The following is a 22,225-nucleotide window of genomic DNA, read 5'->3' as shown; positions in this document are numbered from 1 at the left end:
TGGGAGGATGGACGGGGGCAAAGCTAGATAAGCAAGGTGTACATAGGGGTGTGGCCACCGCCTCAATAACCAATGAAAGTATGGGAAGTGGACAGGTAGTAGGCGGAGCCAGATAGGTGAAACACAGCAATTAAAGTCCCAGTAATCAGCTTCTGGGAATTCTGGGGGGTTTCTAGGCATCGCCATGAAGCATTGAGTAAATTGTGGTTTCCTGGCATTTATTCAGGCCTAGTTATATTAATACCTGCCAATAGTCCTGAAACATTTTTTTGGGTCCATCAAATTCATGTCTGTCCCGGCATTAACACTTTATACAGGCAGCATTGCGTTTTAACAGTGTATGTCTTAGACTGTGCTCTTATCACGTTCAGCTAGTTACAAAATAGAATCTTTATAAAGGGCCATTAAAGGGTTAATATTCCAAGAGTCTCTGGGTCAGCTTATTTAGACAGTTCAGGTATACCTAGGGTGTCTCTGTTTTCGGAAGACAGTCCTCTGGCTAGGTGACCTCCAATTGTCTGTGATGTTGGAAATCACACACAAAACTATTTAGTTCAGAACCCGTAAATAACCGCTAACATGTTATTCTGTGAATTCTGCCAAATGAACTGTTGTCAAACATTTTTATAAAAATTTGCTAAATTACTCCTGGAAAATTGCCAGCGCGCTGAAAAGGGCAACCGTGGAATATAAATTACAGACGTAGACACTGATATTATTAAAATAACGAGACAAACAAACATTAAATTGGAGCAATTCCAGGAGAAATTTGAGCTCTATAGTAATTATTCTGTAGACCCGTTTATGTTTTCATGTGGGACTTGATTCAGAAACAAAGATTTTACTTGTTGTTGGGAAGCAATAGCTTCCACGCATCATGCTAATGTGAATGAATTATTTCACATTCCATAAGAGAACATAAGAGGGACTGAGTGCCAAAAGTACGTAATAATTGTTGGGCCTGTCTATTTTAATTCTGTTACCCTAGAAAAGAAGAAGAGAGATTTCAAATAATTTATTATCTGCAAATAATTTATTATCATTTATTTGTGGGTGATAGGTCCACTTATCGAGCAGCTCACTCATGATGGCAATCATGAAGTCGCACCCCTGTGTGTCACTTCTGATTCTTTGCAGGAGGAAAAATGGGGAGACTAGATGGGCCGAGTGGTTCTTTTCTACAGTAAGTATTATTGTGATTATTTAGCTTAGACATTCCCTCAATGTAAATGGTCTAATCATCTCCCCATCCCCTCACACTCGTCTTGGTGTCACCCTTGACTCCAACCTCTCATTCACCCCCACATCCAGTCTGTCTCAAAAAAATCTGCCTTCTCCATCTTAGAAACATTCCTCAGATGCATCCCTACCTAACAGAAGATGCCACTAAGACTTTTGTTCATGCCCTCATTATCTCTCGTCTTGGCTAATATAACCCAGTCTTGCCCCTCCACAATCCACCATGAATGCTGCTGTCAGACTTATCTTCCTTACTCATCACTTTACTAACCCCTCTCCTCGCAGCCATCTCATCACTGGCTGCCTGTGCGCTTCAGGATTCATTTCAAAACCCTTGACTCCTCAAAGCTCCTCATAGCGGTTCCCCAACTTGCATTTCCTAACTCATCTCTAAATACACTCATAACCGGTCTCTCCGCTTATCCGATGATCTCATTCTATCCTCCCCTCTGATTTCTAGCTTTCATGCATGCTTACAAGACTTTTCAAGGGCTGCCCCCATCCACTGGAATGCCCTCCTCCGGCCTATCCATCTTTCCCTTGCTTTTGGTACTTCAATAAAACCTTCAAGACCTCCTTCTTTAAGGATGCCTTACGTGTTAACTACCTTTCTCCTCTTCCTCACCTTTCTTGGTCCCTCTCCTGCCTTCGGAAGGGAACTTATACCAGTGCGTCTGGTCCATTCCTAACAGGGGCACTTTTACCTCTTGTGTTATACTTTTAGATGATGACCTTTTGGCTAGTAACAAATAATTCTGTGCTTGCATCTACAAACGCTAGTTATTTCTTTATAAGAAGCCCAAACCGTACAAACAGGTACTTTGGGAGGAAGAAACACTGTTTTCGGGTCTTCAAGGCTTATATCGAGGCATAATTCTACAATGTAGGATTTGTTGTATAAACTGTTTATTTTTGCTGGTCTCTGTTTTGGAATCTCGTATTTTTCCTTGAATCATAGCCCGCTAGATTAAACCCACTGTGAATTTCCACAGGCACAGGAAATCCATGCTTGAGACCCCCAGAGGCGAAGGAATGATTTTGAGAAATATTTTTTTTCTACCAAGTATAATTCTCTAGCCACTGTGTCTATATTTAGCACATAATTTCCGATTATTTTATGGTTTCTAGGGGTTGAACGAATCAGGGATATTACATTGCCTTAAGGCTGTATAAATAATTTAATGTTTTTGAAGCCCCCTTTCTTAAGAAAATCTTAAAAACATAAAAATACTTTTGTCTATTTAAAATTAAAATCTGTTAAATGAACCACCATTTACAGCATTTTATTTTTGGGCTACTTAGAGGGGTGGCAATGCCTAGATCCCGTTCAAGGATCCTTGAACAATCTTGTGCTTATAATATCTTGATCTCTTGCCACATTTCATTCTTTTAAAAAGTTATTTAGAAAATTGTCATGAAAACTTTCTTTGTTGAGGGCGTGGCTGGAGGTGGGGAGGGGTGGTACTGCCCAAAAGGGGCAGGGCTAGAGCTGGGCTTTAAGTACTCCTTGGACCTTTCAGAAGGTCCATGTAGCACTGGATGAACAACTAGAAAACCCATCAAGCCCTTGGCTTTCAGAGCATCATAGAAGATACATTCTTTCTCATATGGAAAGCCTATGGGTACCTATGTCTTTTTTCAGTAAGAAGAAAAAAATATTGGATTTTTAAGTAATTACGTTTACTCTATTACCGATCCCAAATAGCCTCTAATTCCTTTCCAAGGAACACCCTTCTGTGGAAGGAAAGTCTGCCGCTAGAGCAGATCCTGGTAACCTTCTAGTGACGTCATGGAGGACGTTTTGATGCATGACTGAAAGAAGCGCCTCAAATTAAATCCACTGCTTTATATTAGAACAGCGCAGACATGCCTTATTCATTAATGCATTATAATGACATGGAGAAGCTGCGGAATATTTTATGCTTAATAAAACCAGTGACGGAATTTTAGATTCAGAATTATACCACTGAGTGGTCTCTGTAAGGAGGTGGATGGAAGTGCAGTCTTAACATAATTCAGTATTTCACGCTTTCACAGTCTGAGTTCCATTAACTATACTACTATTATAAAAAGAATTGTGACGCAAGATAAAAATAGTTCGTGGTATATGTATTACGTGTTATATAACTTCGAAAGATATGAAAAAGAAAACACAAAGAGAGGTGCTTGATGGTATTAGATGTGGGGAAATTAGGAACCCTGTGATGCTACAGAGAATCTCCATGCGTTCCTAAACTAAAGTCAATAATTAGAAGGGGCGTCCGTACACTTTTGGTCATAATGTGAATATGTGGGAAATGTCCAGTATTGACCTTCATCTGTTACCAGAAAACATGCCTTGCTAAATCCCTTGCCTGGTTTACCACAAGCTCTCTCCTCTTGCTCTTCCGTATGGGAATATTAAGTGGGTTGTTCTAAGTGGGTGGGGTTAGCTGTCTAAGTGGGTGTGTCTAATCTTACCTGGTAACTTCCTGGGGTAGGCAACCCGGAGCTCTCCTGCTTCTGGAGGAGTGGCTTCATGAGGAGGGAGGGCTACCAGTATACAAGGGTGGGGTTAGCACAAGGGCCTTAAGTAGGTGGGGAGTAGGAAGGACAGTGGGCATGGCCAAATATTGGCCCACCCACAGAAAGAGGACAGTGACCTGGAGACCCAGAGATGCAGCCCATCACTCAGAGATTCCAGGTGAAACCTGGAGAGTTCCTGGGTATGATGGGCAGTGCATCTCACCTCAAATAATGGTAGAGAATAGACAGGATCTTGTTGGAATTATCAGATGATATGAAAACTTAGATGTCTAGCCATTTCTTAAAACAATAAAATATTTATTGCAGAAAATGGATATTCCAACTGAAAATTTTAACATTTTTGGTACTTTATGTCCAGTGAATCCGTTTGGCTAAGAGTAAAAATTAATGCAACTACAATAAAAATAAAAATGTTCTTCTTTGAACTTACTACTTTAGTGCCAAGTCCTTAGACAGTAATAGGAAGACCTGAGGTTTTTCATTGACAGTAACTGTGAAAATTTGATGAGAAAGGTTGAAATTGACAGAAACCATTAGGATTTGGAAACTAACACAGAATGATGGAATAGAACATCTTTCTTTGTCTTAAAGATGACCTATCACGTAAAGATTTGCATTCATCTACGGAGATTAAACTGTCTACATGTTTTGGTGGCTTTTTTAACAAAAAAAAGAAATTCAGACATTTTTTCTTTTTTTATTTTCTTCTCAGCCATCCCTAAAAATAAAACAATTAAAATGATACTGGCCAGGCTCACACTAGTCATCTGGTAAACCGGGCAAATGCCCAGTGGGGCACATCATGTAACCTGAAAAAGCCACCACTGACCCATGAAATATAAGTACCCAGGGGCATGGTTTTTGTGTAGGGGCAAGGCTAGCCACTGTAATGGGATGGAACTGGTAGGGGAGAAGGGACAAACTTAGTGGGTAGAATGTGGGTAGGGATAGGGCATGGCCTCATACAAAGTCTCCAGGTAAAAACCCGGAGAGTTCCCACAAATGATTATATCCATGCCTGTGATGTCTCAGGGTGACTTTTTGTAAGGGTTTTTTAAAGGGCTGTTAGTAGAACCATTTGTTTGCCATCATTAGAGAGTCCATCGATCAACTCATTGTGATGGATCCTGAAAGTGTTCATATTTGAAGACTCCCTGGGTCAGCCCATGTAAAAAGTATAACTGGGTGCCCTGCTTGGAAACTGGTGTTTTTTTTTTTTTTTTACATCTTTGTAGAACAGGGATTCCCATGCTATGATCTGTGTTGCAGACAAACGTATTCATTTATTTCCACGTACTGTAACATACAATGTAGCAATCATTCAGTGTCAGCCATCATATATCAGGGTCGATATGCTTTGTGTTCATCGTTGGGATTATCAAATGTATTCCATTCTGTAAAGGTTTGCATCTAATAGCGCGTTCCAAATGGAGACCTTTTGTCCTGCACAGACTTTCCTTTGCCTAGTTTTTACTAATACAGCATTTAGTTAAAGGTGCTGTTCCACTTAAACAAACCTTTAATGTGCTCTCAAGCATATTAAGCAAATAAACCTTAGCAGATTCTTTCTTCTGTAGATCATCAGAGGAATTGCCTGAGAAAGAAACTTGAGTGGCCTCCAATGCCCTCTAAATCTACTTAGTTAGCCCAAAGGTATCAACTTGATGCTACTTGTCTACTGTGTTTCAATGGCTAACACAGTACCAACTCTCACCTTTAATGAATTCAATGACATTTGGAATTAATTGATCTCTTTCTGTACAAGAACATTGGCCAAGAGTGTCAAAATATGCCAATGTGCATTCTTTGGAACCAAAATAATATTACCCAGTGACATTCTATGATATGCACAGGAGACAAGGGCCACCAACATGTTTGATGCACATGATGTTGCCCACTTGTCCTCATTTTAAGGTACACTATATTTCAAATGTTACTTTGTAATGTTTTCTAAACACCATAAAATGTATCTAAAACTCTGAAAACATCCTTCCAGACAAGTTATTTCATTCCTACCTGTGCAGGTTGATCGTTTCAACCAATGTTCACATAAAAAATGCATGGGAATCCAACTCTTTGCAATTAGGTCCGTTGTGAATTTGCGCTAATTATTATCTATACTAATTCATCCTCGACTCCTCTGTTACTTCATTTTACTGAGTATGGTCTTCTCTTTAGAGATCAAAGCATTCGAGGAGCCGTGGAAATTTGAATGGCAGCTCTTATTTTAGGGACCTCCTCCCCATCTAATGATATAGAAGATTTCAAAGACAGGGAAGATCTCCCAAGACAAGCATTCAGCGGTGCCCGTGGGTTCTATCCACTCTTTCTGTGTCCGTAACCCCAGGCAATGAAGGGGTTAGACCTCTGAGTGTTGCTATCTCTTGGATTTTTGCCTCACTGCTTTGATATGCTAATGCAATTATGTTCAACGAGAAAAGCTCTGTCTGTCTCCACCAAGACCTGCTTACATTCCCTCACTTGGCAGTCCCGCAGCACTGCATGCTTCTCTGTCGCATTGTACGAGGACGGAACATGTTTTATTTATGTGCATTTTTAATGAATGTGCATGAGTTTATTTAATTTGTCATTTCATTATAATTATTTTTTATTTTTATTATTACGCTACTTTTTGCCTTTATGAATCAAGTACTCACAGATTTTGCCACTCTGTAGTTCACGCTTACTTTGCAGATAAGTGTGAATAAACCTCTTTCTCCTAACAGCTGGTCGCTTTCCTCCTGGCTTCACAACTGGTACAAGTAGGCAGCGGGGTAACAGACCAGTGGGGCCCCATGCATATTGCCCTGGGAAGTCCCCTTGTGGAATGAATGAATGAATGAATGAATGAATGAATGAATAAATATATATATATATATATATATATATGGGCTCTTGTGGCAGTGTTGCCCTAGGACCCCACCTGCCATTTATCTGCCCCTGTGTGCTCTGTATATATACTGCTTATTAACCCCTTAAGGACAATGGGCGGTCCCTAAACCCATTGAAAACAATGCATTTTGAGCCCGTACATGTACGGGCTTTGTCATTAAGGGGTTAAAAACTGTAAGCACGGCTACTTAGGTTTCTTAAGTGTACAGGAAAAAGAGACAACACAACTTTCAAAATCTAAAGTCGAGAACCAACATTAACAGTTTATTTGCAAGCGGAGAATATCGTGCAAGTCCTCGCGGCCACAGAAATAACATTATTTATATCGCTTTCATGGAAATTTGCACAGGCACTGACTTCTTTGTCTCGCACAGTGGGGAATGTTTGAATTTTGAGCAGATTTCTGTGGTTATGTTTGGTCATTTACAATGTAACTACGGCCCACGGGGGCGGTGGTAGAACATAGGTTATACATTCTCAAAACCGCTGCAGCGGATGCCTTGCTTTTTGGGTCACTATAGGATATAATGGAGTTTCCATGGGGTGACGCAGCATTCATTTCATGTGTCAACAATCCTTTGTTCATAGAGGAAGTTCCACCAGAGGTTTAAATAATGTGTTATAGACAGTTTAATGTCACTGACAGCCCAAGCCAAAAAAAGGGCATATTAAAGTAACTGCAGCCCTGCTGCTGGGACCTGCTACGTGGCTGCTTGAAGTGCTAGAGCCGCGGTAAGTATATCATGCACAGAGAGAAGTGTTCGGCCGGACACATCTCCTACAGCTGGGAGGTGGGCTTCATCAAGAAGTGTTATCTGGCCTATTGGCAGCTATTGATTTATCCAGGAAAGTTAGAATAAGAATCTTTTTGCTTTACAAAATTTAATTTTTTAACCATTTTCTGCTGGTTTCTGCACACATTATTTTGACTTTTAGGGCCGTAGAACACCGTGATTCACTCATACCCAGCAAACATTCTGAGCTCCTGGAAAAGGGGCTGATCGGGGCGGAAAGAGCGACACTTTGATCTACGTGTATTACTAGAAATGGTAATAAGAGATCAGGTGCAAATTTCATTAAAAAAAAAAAAAGATACACAGTGCATTGCGTTTCCTGGTTGGCAAGAGTTATTCCCTCTCGCACTCAAAGGGTTAACCACCCATCCATAATTAAAACACACCAAAAATTCATGAAAAATCTTTTAAATTGCTTTGCGTGCGTTTTCACTCGGTTTTCTCCTTGTTAATCTCTTTCATACTTGAGGATAATTCAAATTCTATCATGTTGTGTTTCTGTGCGCCGCGGAGAGTCACATTATGCAAATCATCGACACGGTGAAATAATATTGCCTTTTGACAGAGGAGTCATGGTGTGTTTACCCTTTATAAAAGGGATATCCTTCTTCCTACCAACGATGATCTCATGAACATGCATTCTAGATTGTTTTTGCTAGTTAGATGTTAAAAAGGATTGGGGATCCACAATTACTCATTCCCATCATAATGTGGGTTCTTCTTTCTTGGACTTTGAGTGTTTATTTAGCCTCAGCTTCAGAGTCCACCTAATTTGGAGAAACTATTTACACCCCAATATATCTGCTGAAATTAATGTTTGTCTGTGGCTTGAGCTGGTCCAATACACGGCTCCTATCTGCTCATCAACTATGGGTCCTAGTCGGATGTGAGGACCCAGTATATCTGAAGAGCGTGTCTGGCTTTTCTTGTCCCAATAGGCGGCCATTGTTCAGGTTTGGCTCATGGCGTCATGGCTGGGTCACTTATTTTTACTTGTAGCGCATGTCATCAGTCTCAAATTCTGTATTGGCTGTATTGTATAGCATTCTTTTCCTATAAGATTAGGGATTTGCTAGCAGAGATCCATATTGCCAATTGGCCACGTAATTGGTCAGTGTTAAAAAAAAAAAGATAGGCTGTTAAATTTGGAAAAGGGTTTAAAGAAGACTCTTTATAATTGAATCATTGGAGTGGGCTGCAGATCATACATTTACAAACAGGAAGGTTCAATCATTTTAATGGCTTTACGGCCGATCCGATCACAATAGAAGGAACACTGATTCTGTGAAGAAGTTGGTCCTTGAAGCAGGCAACCTTATACCATGCATGGTACAGGCACAGTTTCTATTTGTGGGCCTCAGAGCATATGGTGACACGCATAGACCCATCCATAATATGTAGGAAGCAGTGGTATATGGACAGTAGTGTGGCATTGAGGGACTTTGCTGTTACATTGCATGCTTAGTGCTCTATTTGAGGACTGTGAATGCTGGGCTGCTGGGGATGCTGATAATTAGTAATCCTGCTCAGGGTTAGGAAGCAATATTGCTCATGGTGGACATTTACTGGGGTCTGTGGTGGACAATTTAATGATGTTCTATGGACCTTCACAAACCTTGACATGGGCACTGGTGTCCTTGTACGGACACTTCACCTATCCCTGATAGTTAGCTGGTGCGACCAGGGCCAGCCCTGCCATGGAGCAGAGTGAGGCAATTGCTCCAGGCGGCACTTTTGAAGAGGCGGCACTTTGCCATTTTTTTTTTTAACGGAGGAGAGAGAGGGGCGTTGAGTGGTTTTCGCTTATCAAGTTTTCAGTACCCGCTCGGCGCCCCTCTCTCTCTCCTCTGCGAGCCCTCTAGCTTAGTCTTGGTGCCAGCTTGTAATGCTGAGCTCCGGAATATGACATCATTTCCGGCGCTCAGCAGTGAAGCAGCGCTCACCGCGGCAGAGCAAGGAGATTCTCACCACATAGAAGTAGCATTTCACCTGGAGACTCCGGGTCATACCGAGGTATGGGTATATGGGTTAAAAATAATCTAGTAAAGGGATTTATAGAAAGGTCACAGTATAATTAGACGTGCTTTTTAATAATATTTTTCCTTCCAGCAGCTCTGTTTCTGTTTTTCACTTCAAAAATGGCTTTTGAGTCTATGAAATACGAATGTATCTGTCTTTGTAAATAGCCCCAGGGAAAGAGAAATGGCTCACTTTCTTAAAGTCCTGTTTCTCAGTCTAGGCGCTCCAGCATAAATATTCCATCTTAAACACATTTGGATCTTTTCTATTTATACACATAATTTACTGGCCCAAAGAGTATACTGTCAACCTCAAATCACCGCACAAAAAATTATATAAAGTAATAAAATATGGAAACAATTTATTGTACAGATTTTGCACATCGGCCATAGGAAAGACCTATTGATTTATTATTTTCTGTTCAAAGGCTTTATCGTAAACTATTACATTTATTACAGACATAACAGCATTATTTATACTAATTCTGCACATCAAAGCATCACCCCATTACAGAATGCCTGCTAGAGCGGTAGTACTCGAGTGTAAAGTAGATCTGTCACTTTCCCCGGATCCTACATATTACAGTCTTATATACTCAGGGATTATGAAGCATCCTGGCACTTTAAGGCCAGCAGCCGCCTTATGACATGAGTGCACACTCCGATCTGCCTGGTGTGCCAACCATTATGACTTCCTGTGTCATTATTCTTAAGTTATCTCGTCTTTGCTACCGATTGTTGATTGTTGTTAATTGGGTCAACCAGCGTTTGTATGAACCGAACGCCGATATGCTAGTTCTGCCACCTTTTGCCACACATTTCTGTTTTCCTGAGATATAATAGTAGCTTATTAGATCACATGTATCCAAAATACACTAAATACGATAAGGCAGTTGTAGTAAAGAAATGTAGGTATGCCGACTCTGCATACTGGGAGTTATAGTCAGCAGCAAGACGACTAACAGATCTGTCTTCCCCGCCGGGATGCTTGCTCTACTCTGTTAACAAGAAGGCTTAATTTCTTACCAACAACTTATCAGCATTGTACAGATCTTTTATTATTTTTCATGCTCTGTAAATCAAGCCGCTCCATGCATTTCTCAAAAAAAAACGGTGCTATTGTCATCATTTTGCGAGGCTTTCTTGTGGAGTCAGCAGGTTCCTTATGAGAACTCCTCACCGGAGAGTTCGCTTCTCCCCGGGGTCCACTCCCTGCCTCTCCCCCCACTTTCTCTGTAATCACCGTTTCACAGGCGTCTTGCACAATAGACGTACATTTATTACGGGCTTCCATTCTACCTGCATCAATTGCATGCTGGAACCGCAGCCGCCCCCCAACCGAGATGTATATGCAAGATACACAAATATATAAGAGGGGGTATGAATGAGTCTAGGTGGGGGAGGTGTGGGCAAGTTAGAGCTCATTAAAGAGAAATATTCCCGAGTAATGTTGGAGGACAATGATCAGGGCTCGAAGTGATCATTAATTACCGTATAACAAGCCGCCGCGTACGGAAATAATCATTTTTTGCCAAGTTTCCGATTTTTAAAGAGATCTTCAAACCCGCATAATTTAAAAACGTTTTAATTCTTGCATCCCTTCTGGATATCGGAGTGTGAAATCAAACACCAAATAAATTGTGCCAATAAACCCTAACTCTGTAATATTCATGCACCTAGGGTATTTGACACAACACTTTCTATGAATTATATGTTTTTGGTTGACTCATGAATTTTGTAAAAACTTTAATTGGCTCCCCTGCATTTCTGTATTATTTTGAATAATGTGTTTATTATCATATTGTTATCCCATCGTGCTGGCTGTTTGTTATCTGTTATGTACATCATTGCGGAATAAAAGCACCATCGCCTGTGCTAAGTAGATCTTTAACTACTTCTGCCACCATGTAATGCTACGATCTTAACGATGTCCCTCGAGCTATCAAATGAAGGTCACCTTCTCAGGGCCGGACTGGGGATGATGAAGCGACCCTTGCGCTTCAAGGCCAGCGTCCGCCCAATGGTGGAAGCTCCACCAGCACCTGGATGTGCGCGGCCACACATAACGTCTTTATGCTCACATATCTAGTCGGCGACTAAAGTGTTAGTATGGGGCACCGATGGCCAGTGTCCCACCGGGCATTTGCTACAATCTACTAGTATTATGATTAAAACCACAGACTATTTACGTTGTCTTAAAGCTCAAGTACCTGCGGTTTGATGACATTACAGGCTGAACATGTTTTTTGTGGCATTTGGATGGTAGCGTTAGGAGTCAGGAGTCAGATAGGTATCAGAAGTCCTTTTGTAGGATACATGCCCAGCTGGCTTTTGGAATTTGCCCGGCGCTGGTTGCTAATGCGTGTCTGGCCCTTTATAGAGCCAATTCAGGAGAGCGCTGGAGAGGCAGAACATGAAAGGCTAGACCAGATTTTGAACATGGATGTGGAAGAGGAGCCACTAGTGGTTGTAGGCAAACAGCAGCCATCTCCATCCTCAGTGTGCACCACATAGCAGGACAGAATATCAGGCTAGGTGTCAGTAACACCCAATATTAAATGGACACTCCAGCCATCCTGTGTATTTTTACCGCATATAATAGCCGAGAGTTCGTCTACATGATTTCAAGGGTGTCTAACCAGACTTCCCAGCGCATGTACAGAAAGCACTACCATTGCGTTAGGCATCCAAGACTGGAGCAAAAAAAGTTATGGGGGGGGTGCTGCTCCCTGGAGCTCTAGCTTCTCCTTAACACTGTTGAATTACAAAGGGAGTAAGTTGTTAAAGGGGCCATATGACCCATGTCTTAGGATCATATAAATTTGGAATAATGGTCCATATTGTGGCCTATATTATATGGTAGACTTCCAAACACCCTTGTTATGGCGTGGGACAATAGAAGAACATTGATCATGTAGATCTACTGTAGCTTAATTTGCACTCGGTAGTCGTACATGTATGACAATAATATTCTATGTTTGATTGTCTACTGGGTTGGAAATCGTCTGGCCTCCTCCTTAGATGTATACACAAGATAAACCAACATATAACAGGGGTGGGTAGGAGCTCATTGGTGGCGGCAGCGAGGAAGGTGGCGTGCTTGTTAAAGTGGAACGTTTGCCAGTATTGTAGGAAGAGCTCATTAAAAAGAAATATTTGCTGACCTCGTAGTAGAGGAAACAATGGTCAAGACTCGCTGTGACCATTAATAACGCTGTAACAAGCTGCTTCGGAAAAACAAAATGTCCCATTTATATAAAAAAAAAAAAATCCTGAAACGTCTCCCGGGAGAATGATTCTATCTTTACCCTGCCCTGAAAATTACAGAGTTAAATCGGGCAACCAAATGCTAATTGTGCTAAAGAGCATGTACCCTGCAACCTTTGCTTAATATGCTTTATTCGTCTTTAGAGTAGCTGCAGACATGTTAAAAGAGGACCATCCATTAAATATCTGATTTTTTTCTCTATAGATTGTGTTTTTCAGTGTATTATTGTTACTTAGCATGACATTCCGACCATGTACCAGTGGCAATGATATTGCATATTGTCTGATAATGTTCTTGTATGGGACAGTGATGTGATTTGGGCTATGTAATAATCAGACACGTTTCATCCATGTCAATAGTGTATATTACATTTTCTTTAGAGGCTATGTCCCATGACATCACAGCGCAGCACACAACTTCACTTCCAACATAATGTGTGATTTCACAGCTACAGACCAATGGGAATGGGTAATCCTCCTCTGCGTGTTACATTTAGAGTGTTACATGGTGCGTGGCCGGCATACCTGGGAATTCTACAGGTTTGGCCCCAGAGAACTCTAGGAGAAGCACTCCTCCGGTTCTCCTGGTCAACAGCCGAATCCACCGGGTCCTGACACGCCGCACTCCCCGGCCATTTCCCCTTTAACATCCATTGACCTCGGCGGGAACGCTCACTGACTGCATTGGGACCACCCACTGACATCAGCGGGAAAGCCCCTAATATCAGCGGGACTGCACACCAGCATCAGGGGGACCGCCTACTGACGTCAGTGGGCAGACCTGGCCGCGTCCCACAAGGGTAGGCTCCGGGTAGCCCAAGCCCACAAGTTCCCAGGTTATGGTGGTTGGGCATATCCACTGCAGTGAGTGTGAGTGAGTGGCGCTGTCGGACAGCATTTGCCCAGCGTGCCAGATGGCTAGTCGAAACCTGCTGCTATGGCACAACCTATAGTTTATTTGTGTGGGTCAACCCACATCCATAAAATAACCACCAAGATTACTTCCAGCTTCAGTACTCGGCTCCTGGCGTAAGTTTTACCGGGTAATCAACAACATTTCCCTACCGGTTATTAGATAATATTAAAATTCCTCTAAACTCTTGTAAAGAGGACCAACCCCCTTCTCTTTAACCAAAACAATGAAATTAGGCATCGGGATCTAGATCCGAATCAAGCGGACATAAAAGTTAAATTCTAATAACCATTTCCATGCCAGCCTACATATCCTGCTGTTTCCTTGCAAAATACATGGAGGGTCTGGAGGGTCCCTTTAAGAAACGGCATGGCCTAATCAAAGGACCCGCACGGAGAACACATTTTCTCTCCTCTGGAAAGCTGAGCAGTCATCTGTTGATGACAGGTCTGCTTTCAAAATGTTCAATTTGCTTGAAACAAACACTGTGGCCATTACAATATCTAGTCATGCATGCGGCTATTACTGAAGAAGGGGTAAACATGACAGAGCTGATGTCAGTCTCTACATTGTGCTATAAATATTTTTTCAATGGAAATTGTTTTTAAAACTACTTAAAAAAAATCCAAAGTAAAATATAAAAGTTTTGGTAACCCCCCCCCCCAAAAATGTCACATTTTGCAAGGTTTGTTTAGGACTTTTTGCAGAGCACATATACCATTAGCCTGACATTTGGAAGGGCCAAACCCTGCATTAAAAAAAAAATAATTAAAAAAAATATATATATATAAAATAATATATATATTATAAAATAATATATATAAATATAATATATTATAATATAATATATATAACATATATTATAATGTCTAAAGTAATATTGACACAGTAGGTAAAATGTTGAGAAAGCCGCGTGGGTCCTTGATTTTTCAGTGGACAAAATTATAGCGCTCAAAGCTTTTAAGATCTTGTGGATTTCGATCTTGAAGTGCACACTTCAATGAGATTTCAATAGCTCTTCATAAAAGAAACGACAGGTTTCTTTGTAAATGAAATGATGGTGCATGGAGATGTGGAAATCTTTAGTAGAAAAACGTCCAGCGGCCCTCCGTATTTCTGTGTCAGGAGCGTTGGCATTATCCCAGACGTTAGAAGACAAGTGAAATACGTTTCAGCAAATTGTCGTTGCGTGTTTTAGATGGAAAATCTGTAGGTGGACTACAACTCCCATTAGTCCAGTCTGCACCTCGGGTATAAGTAATCTTGTGCGTGAAAAAATGGAAACCTATGAGGTGGTTTTACAAACTCGGCTGGACCTCTTATTTAGAGGGTGGCAACAGATGCTGGAGAAGCACCACTTCCAGTTGACGGGAGCGTGGTCTTGACAGGCCCTCCCCTGTAAATGGTGGTGTTTCTCGTGATGTCAGTAGAACACCTTCTGACATCAGCGGAAAGCCCATGACATCAGCGGGATTTCCCACCGACGTCAGCGGGCAGTCCTGGGCGCGTCCCGCAGAAGTTCCCAGGTATGTGCATATATATACTACCGATCAAAAGTTTGGGGTCACTGGGACATGTTGTTGTTTGGAGGGGGGGCACATTTTGTCCATTAAAATAACTTGAAATGGATCGGAAATACGGCGCAGGCGTTGTTAATGTTGTAGATGACTATTATAGCTAGAAACGGCTGATTTTTAATGGAAAGTCATCATAGGTGTACAGAGGCCCTTTATCACTCCCATCACTCCTGTGTTCCACTGGCACGTTGTGTTTGCCTATCCAAGTTTAAGTTTAAAAGGCTAATTGATCCATTGAGAAATCCTTTTGCAATTATGTTACAGCTAGAAATGTCGTTGTATTCCCTATAAGGAAAGAAGAATAGACCTCTGAGGTCCCAAAAGTTCTTGTAACTTTATGTCTTTTTCTTTTTGATGGCCCAATAAAAGGTATCAACTTTGACTAAAGGCTCATTTTTTTCTTGGGTTAAAGTCAGGACATTATTTCGGGCTGTAGCTGGAATAACTCTTTGGAATCGCTGGTCCATTGGTAAAAGTATTAGCATGAATGTGATTCCCTCGCCTGTCCCTCTTCTCCATCTCGCAAGCTGAGCCAAGCGGGTGTCGATCTTGAGCCTGCGTTGGCTCTTTCAACTTCCACATCTGCAAATCTTGAAGGTCTTTGATACCAATTATCTTTACTTAACGTTCATTGACACATGCATTAAAATAATCACGTCAAAGCTTTGTTCCATGACCTCTAAGATCCCACACTTTTGTTAAAACTCCCAAAATGTTAAATTTTGCAAGGTATGTTTAGATAAGGTTTAGGTGTCGTATGGTTTTGTGTTAAAAAATGTAATCTGGCACACAAAGAGTAGTTTATTTGTAAAGCAGATATGACATTACACTGGAAAGGCATCTGGAAACAAGAATAACAACATCCTGTGTATCAGCCTTTTTATTAAACTCACTCCATAATCCGAAAATAATATTGTAAATTCCGGAATATATCTGTTTGTTTAATGCTTTTCCAAAATACATCTGTCATGCGCCTGTGAATTATATGCACATTATAAAATGATTTTAATAAAAACAACATAATAATAAGAGAATTACATATTAATAACCAAATGTATTGCTTTTGGTGAAATCGCTATAATTTCATGGATGTTTTTTAAATGCCTTCATACAGTATACTGAACATAGAATGAACCACAAAATTAAGACAGAATTTATAATGAATGTATCCTGTTGTTTTGCTTCATCCATTTGTGTTAGTGTGTTAGTGTGTGTGTGTGTGTGTATAATACCTTCCAATAGTCTTGTTTTTCATGGGAGAGTCCCATTTTCCAGACACTGTTTCAGGATCTGCCCCACTGTTACGCTTTGGTGGGCATTGGGGATCATGGACCATCTCAGGAGGTCCTCTGATCTCCGATGACCGGTCCACCATGCTGTAAAACTAAGGTCTGTGCTGATGGGACTTCTAATATTTGAGTAAATGAAAAACAACTGCTTCAAGCTAAATTGACCCAGAATAAAACATGAATGTAATCCTTTGGTCATGTGCTGTATGTTCCAAAGTCTAAAACCTTTATTTCTTGAAACACAAAAAATGGAAAATTATTGAAACAAGAAAATGATATGAACTCTTCTTTTATTAAGCTATAAAGATACATTTGTACAACCAGTAAAACCAGTAGATTCTTATAAAAAAAAACTACTTAAAAGAAAAGGGGCAGTTGTGATGTAGTGTCATAATATCAGCAACAATAGGTAGTACTCTTTCTTCCTTCTCTCTCTTCACCCCTAAATAGGGTAACATGGAATGAGGTTGGTATTACATTCTGCTGATGTCTTATTTTTGTTTTTCATTTGATACACAACCCAAAAAGTTCATTTAGAAATTTTTTTTACTTTGTTCCTTTTCTCAAGGAGTTCTTGCATTGGCTAGTTTGATATAGGCCAGTTTCTTGATGTTCTGTTTGCTACGTATTACCTTCTCCTGAAGGATCCTATTGAGACTTTTATTTGTAGATGGCTATTTACCGTACCTGGGAACCCCCGAGGAGTGACCTGGAGTCTCTGGGTCAGATTCCACTGAGGAGAGGCGTTTGGTCACACCCACTATTCTCTTACTCCCCACTAATTCAAGGCATTCTGGGGCTAGCCCCACCCTTATGTGTGGCTAGCCTTGCCCCTTGCACAGCTAGCCACACCTCTCACATACCTAGCTCCACCCCTTACAAAAGAGGAAGAGCTTTTAGTAGCCTACCCTGGGTAGTTCCTAGGTATGCTATTGATACCATGTCCAAAACCTTAATAAAAATAACTTTTTTTAAAAAAAAAATTCAATTTAAAATATCCTCAAGAAATAGTAGCGGCCAACAGCAACCTTTTTAGAGCCATGGTTCCCATTTTAATTCTTGAGCTGACTGATACTTATTAGAGACAGCTGAGCAGGGGTCCAAGATAAAACTGAATTCATAAAAACAGCATCGATCAGCTCATAAGCATATTTAAGAACGTCAATTAATCTGGTAATATATACTCAACATTAATAGGCAAATAAATGTTTTTTTGGGGCTTTTGCAATATTTGGCGTTTCAGATATAAATGAATTAATTAAAAGTAATGTTTCAGCCTTCTTTTTTTGCCAACAAAATCTAAATCAAGCAATTAAATTGCAGGTCTTCCGCATCAAACGAGACGCTCGCGTAACATGAGGAGATAGGATAATAATTGGTTTTTCCATGGTCAGATTTATTGCAGGAACTAAGAGGCAAATTATTCTACAGAAGACGTCATCAATGAATTTGATCTGATGTCCTCAAATAAACCCGTTTGAGTTATTTTTTTCAGCTAGTTTTAAGAACATTGATGTAGCGTACACGCTGAGCGTCCTTTATACCCCCGCACTTTTTTAATTTTTACACCAAAAAAAAAGGCACCAAGTTCTGAATGTAAAGTAGACGGCCCTGGAGACATTTAAAGAGAGGATTGACGAGAAAAGTATTAATGTTCCGCACTGAATTTAGTGCTGGTTTTGCTAATCTAAAATCCCAGTTCATTTATTCTTTGTCTTAAATGGAGCGATTACCAGAAGAACGGTGTATTAGGTACATGAGCATAAAAATATCAGGTGTGTTGAATTTGAAGTTTGTTGATTTGTCCGCTGTTTTTCAGTCATTTGTAGCTGAAATCAGTGACTTGGTAAAGAGATAAGTGCAATAAAACCCAACCCTAAATATCTACCCTCCAGCATCTGCCCATGAAGTCCTTCACATTTTCAGCAAATTCTTCTCTGGGTTCAGAATACAATCACGGCTGATTGTAGAGAAGGTCCATGAAGGAGAATGTTATTTGTTTCTGCCCACTTGGCACCCTGGCTTTACCCATTCCCACCCCATTTCCTATAGCCCTCTACATGACCACTCAACCCCACCACTTGACATAGGGAGCAGTTGGGCGAGAACTCTAAGGGGGGGATATTGATCTCTGGAGGGTTTTTCTATCCCAGTCTTGTAAAAAAAACAAATGGCTGGAATAAGTTCCAACTGAAATCAATGGGAGCACTTTCTGTGCTTAGGTTGCGTGCCTTGCTAGACACCCCAAGGTCCGATCTACCAATTGGTAGGAGATGTGTTTGCCTGGACACATCTCCTGTGTGGCGAATAGATGGGGGGGGGATGCACTTGGAAGGACTCGCATGTAAAGGGACCCCTCAGCTGTCATGTCCATTAAAGGACGTATGATGGTTTAAGCGACCCTTTAATACATGAGAGAGTTCAAATAACGTTTTGTTTAATGTAACAGTGCCTTTAATTTAAAGCTCTATTATTTTTTTTACTGCTTCCACATTACAAAAGGCGACATGCATAAAACATGAAGCTGAACGGACCCACGGTATGTTGTATAAATTATACATGCCTTACAGAGATGGGTGGTATTGTCTTGCCTAGTACTCAAAAGATATCTTACCAAGTAATGTATTCTATAAACGGGACTTTGCATTAAATGGAAACTATTCATAATATTTATGCGCTAAGCTTAACCACTATCCACTGACATGAAATATGGGCTGATTTATATAAAACCACCTTTAGAAGAATAGATCTGTACAGAAATAATAACCATCTATAACATCCCAAAACCAAACCAACGGAAGATCACCCAGATGAATCCAGTAGACTATAAATCTTAGTACATTTGGGAGTTAATGTATTTTTATGGTAGTTGCCCTTTAGATCCTATCAATAATTTACTCCTAACAAACCTCTACCAACTGGGATTTTGGTAAAGCAATAAAGTACTGCTACCTGTGCCTGAATTTTTTTTGACCCTCAAAATATACTCTAAATATTGGAAGCCAGCCAATGGATATGTATATCGTCTTCTATGGCATTAATTATAGGGAACCCCTGAAACAACTAAGTAGAAGAGAGTCATGACTTCACATGAGGACGTGAAATGGTGGAAGAGGAAGGGTAATATGTGGTGGTGGGCAAGAACCTAAGGGTCAGAGTGTTGGAGAGCCTTTAAAAGGCCCTAATTGTCAAGTGTCACTCCCTCCTTTATTTTGGCAGCAGGTAAATATCCCCACCCTGATGGCGTAAGAGTCACAGGGGGTGGATTTTATTTGCTGGTGGGGCAGTTGGCCTCTGTCTTGGAAATGTCAGGCTGAGACCAGGTTAGCATGTCTGGGGTAGGGGCAGCCGAGATCGAACCCTGATATTATTGGCTGGTAAATACTATGGGGGGCTATCCATAGGGAATGAAAGGTGTTCCCCAACCATTGTGTTTTTGGTGCAGCCGGTGGCATTTGGTGGGACTGTGCTAGAGTGACGAAGAGAATGGTCAAAGTCTTACGTCAAAAAGTTGTATGCGGATTGAGAAATTGTTTAACTGGCTATTCATGTATACAATGTTACAATGTATTGATATTTTTCATCAACACTAAAGATGTCACAGTGTTTAGGAAAATGTTGCAGCCATAAAAATCCAGTCTGGTGTCGATGTGTTTCTTCTCTTTTATTTGACCAATCTTCAGTCCAGAGGTCAAGTGTTTTGCTACTTGTTACTCAATGAGTTGTATATATAGGATCAAATAGACAGAGGCGAGCCAGCCCTGCACTAATAAAAAAGCACTTATTTCTGAAAATTAGAAAAATGACCTTTCTAGTGAAGTATTATTTCTTAACAATTTTTTTTTGTGCTGGCAAAAGAAATATTATTATCTTCCCGAACTCTACGGTATTTCCCGTATATCACTGTACCATGCTTTATAGCTACGAACAATCGCCTGCATACACACACACACCTCCTCACCTAGACAAAATATGGATGCGCTGAAAAAAATAATGGTTTTTGTTAAAAGCTGAGAAAATATCTTCAAAAGATATCTTATCAGAGGGGGATTAAAGAGGTGGCAACCAATTTAAACAAGTATCACCGACTCCCCATTTGCTTGTGTCCTACAAGATAGTCTGTGGCATCTTTAAATATAGCTGGACATACCACCTAAGTGTCCCTCTTTAGATGGATCAGTCTCTCTATGGGACCCAAATCTGTTTTTTCATCGCTCCGGCAGTTTTTTATTCTCCAGGTGGAATCTGGCCTCATCCACTCCCACAATAGCAGCTATCCATGCAACTTGACCAAACTCTGACCCGTTTCAGCACCTGTATGAAGCTGAAGGAGAGAGCTTCAGGTGAGGTCATCCTAGGACAAGGGTGTCCAACTTGCGGCCCTCCAGCTGCTGCAGGACTACATCTCCCATAATGCTCTTTCAGCTAAGGGACTGGCTGAGGAGTATGGGAGATGTAGTCCTGCAGCAGCTGGAGGGCCGCAGGTTGGACACCCCTGTCCTAGGAGGTTCCAAAGTATGACCACAACTGCAAGTCACTTAACCCAAAGTAACATTTCGAGAAACGTGTGGCCCCAATGTATAGAGCCGCAGTGTGGCCCCTTTGCCACAATTACAAATACCCACTCCCTGCTGTAGGTCATAATCGCTCTTTGTATATATTAAGTTGGCTAGAGGAAAAAAAAACAAAAAAAAATAAAATAATTTTTAACCTAATATAACAAAAACCTGCCTTAGTAAAAAAAAATGTATTAATATTTAGGGAGTTTTTTTTTAATTGCTTGATATATTTAGGCAAGTTAAGGTGACCTCCAAAAAATGGTATAATGATGTCCTCTCCCTGTCATGTGTCTTAGCAACTTCTACGAGGAACAGTCACGCAAGGATGATTAATCCTGGAGAATACAAAACTACCCTTAGGGCAGACACCTATTTTTACATTCTAAGTATTATCTCTCTCATTCCAACGAATATTCCCTTGATTTGCAGGTAACACTGTTATTGCCCCCATCTGAGACGCAGAAAAATCTCGTGTAGATCCTCTGCCAGCATCCAAGGAACCGACGCGAATTGGTGTCTCGATGCTTTGATAACAGACACTGCGACTGATTTGGACTCGTAAAGGTAAAATTTTAAGTGAGAATTTCCATATTATTGTGTGAAAAGGTTTTCTCGTTGCATATCTGTTTTGTTATGTCTAGTTTTCAGCTGTAGAATCTGCTATATTACTCCGTCCATCGTACCGCCATAATCCCGTCATCCACAAACGCCTAATAAACAAATAATAACTTTATAAAAAAAGAATTACATGGATAATATGTCTCTACCGGCACACCGAGCTTTGGGCAACCTAAAAAAACAGAAAATGTGCTGTATGAGTAAGATTCGCTAATAGCCCTGGCTAGGTTGGGAGCACTTAGCATAAGGTCCATTTATTAAACTCATTTTGGAAACATGAGATGAGTTTCGGCAGCTGATCAGAGAGATGAACTAAGAGAACAGAGGGAGAATTCCGTACGGAGCCGAGAGCCGGTAAGTCTAGCTTTACCGATGCTCTTAAATTGGCAAGCAAATCTTAAAATAGCCATGAAAGTAAGGCTTTACACAAAAAAAACGCTTATTAAATTCTGAATCTGCCCTGGTGGACATGGGAAGGAGGCTCTGCTTGGATACTGCGGGGGGATGGCTGCCTAGAATAGTGTATAACTGAG

General features: G+C 40.8%; 1 protein-coding gene across 4 annotated transcripts in view; it reads left to right on the top strand.

Annotated features, from left to right (window-relative positions):
* SGCD (sarcoglycan delta) overlaps positions 1-22,225 on the top strand; it is a 190,629-nt gene that overhangs the window by 85,945 nt on the left and 82,459 nt on the right. For all 4 annotated transcript variants that reach the window (XM_053465515.1, XM_053465517.1, XM_053465514.1 and 1 more), the window contains one exon: positions 21,504-21,638. The gene's annotated coding sequence lies outside the window, so the exon portion shown is untranslated. The remainder of the gene's footprint in view (positions 1-21,503; positions 21,639-22,225) is intronic.

The sequence above is a fragment of the Spea bombifrons genome, chromosome 4, assembly GCF_027358695.1.
Source record: "Spea bombifrons isolate aSpeBom1 chromosome 4, aSpeBom1.2.pri, whole genome shotgun sequence".
Lineage (NCBI taxonomy): Eukaryota > Metazoa > Chordata > Amphibia > Anura > Pelobatidae > Spea > Spea bombifrons.
Note: the sequence above shows the minus strand (reverse complement) of the source record. Positions and strands in the feature narration are given on the sequence as shown.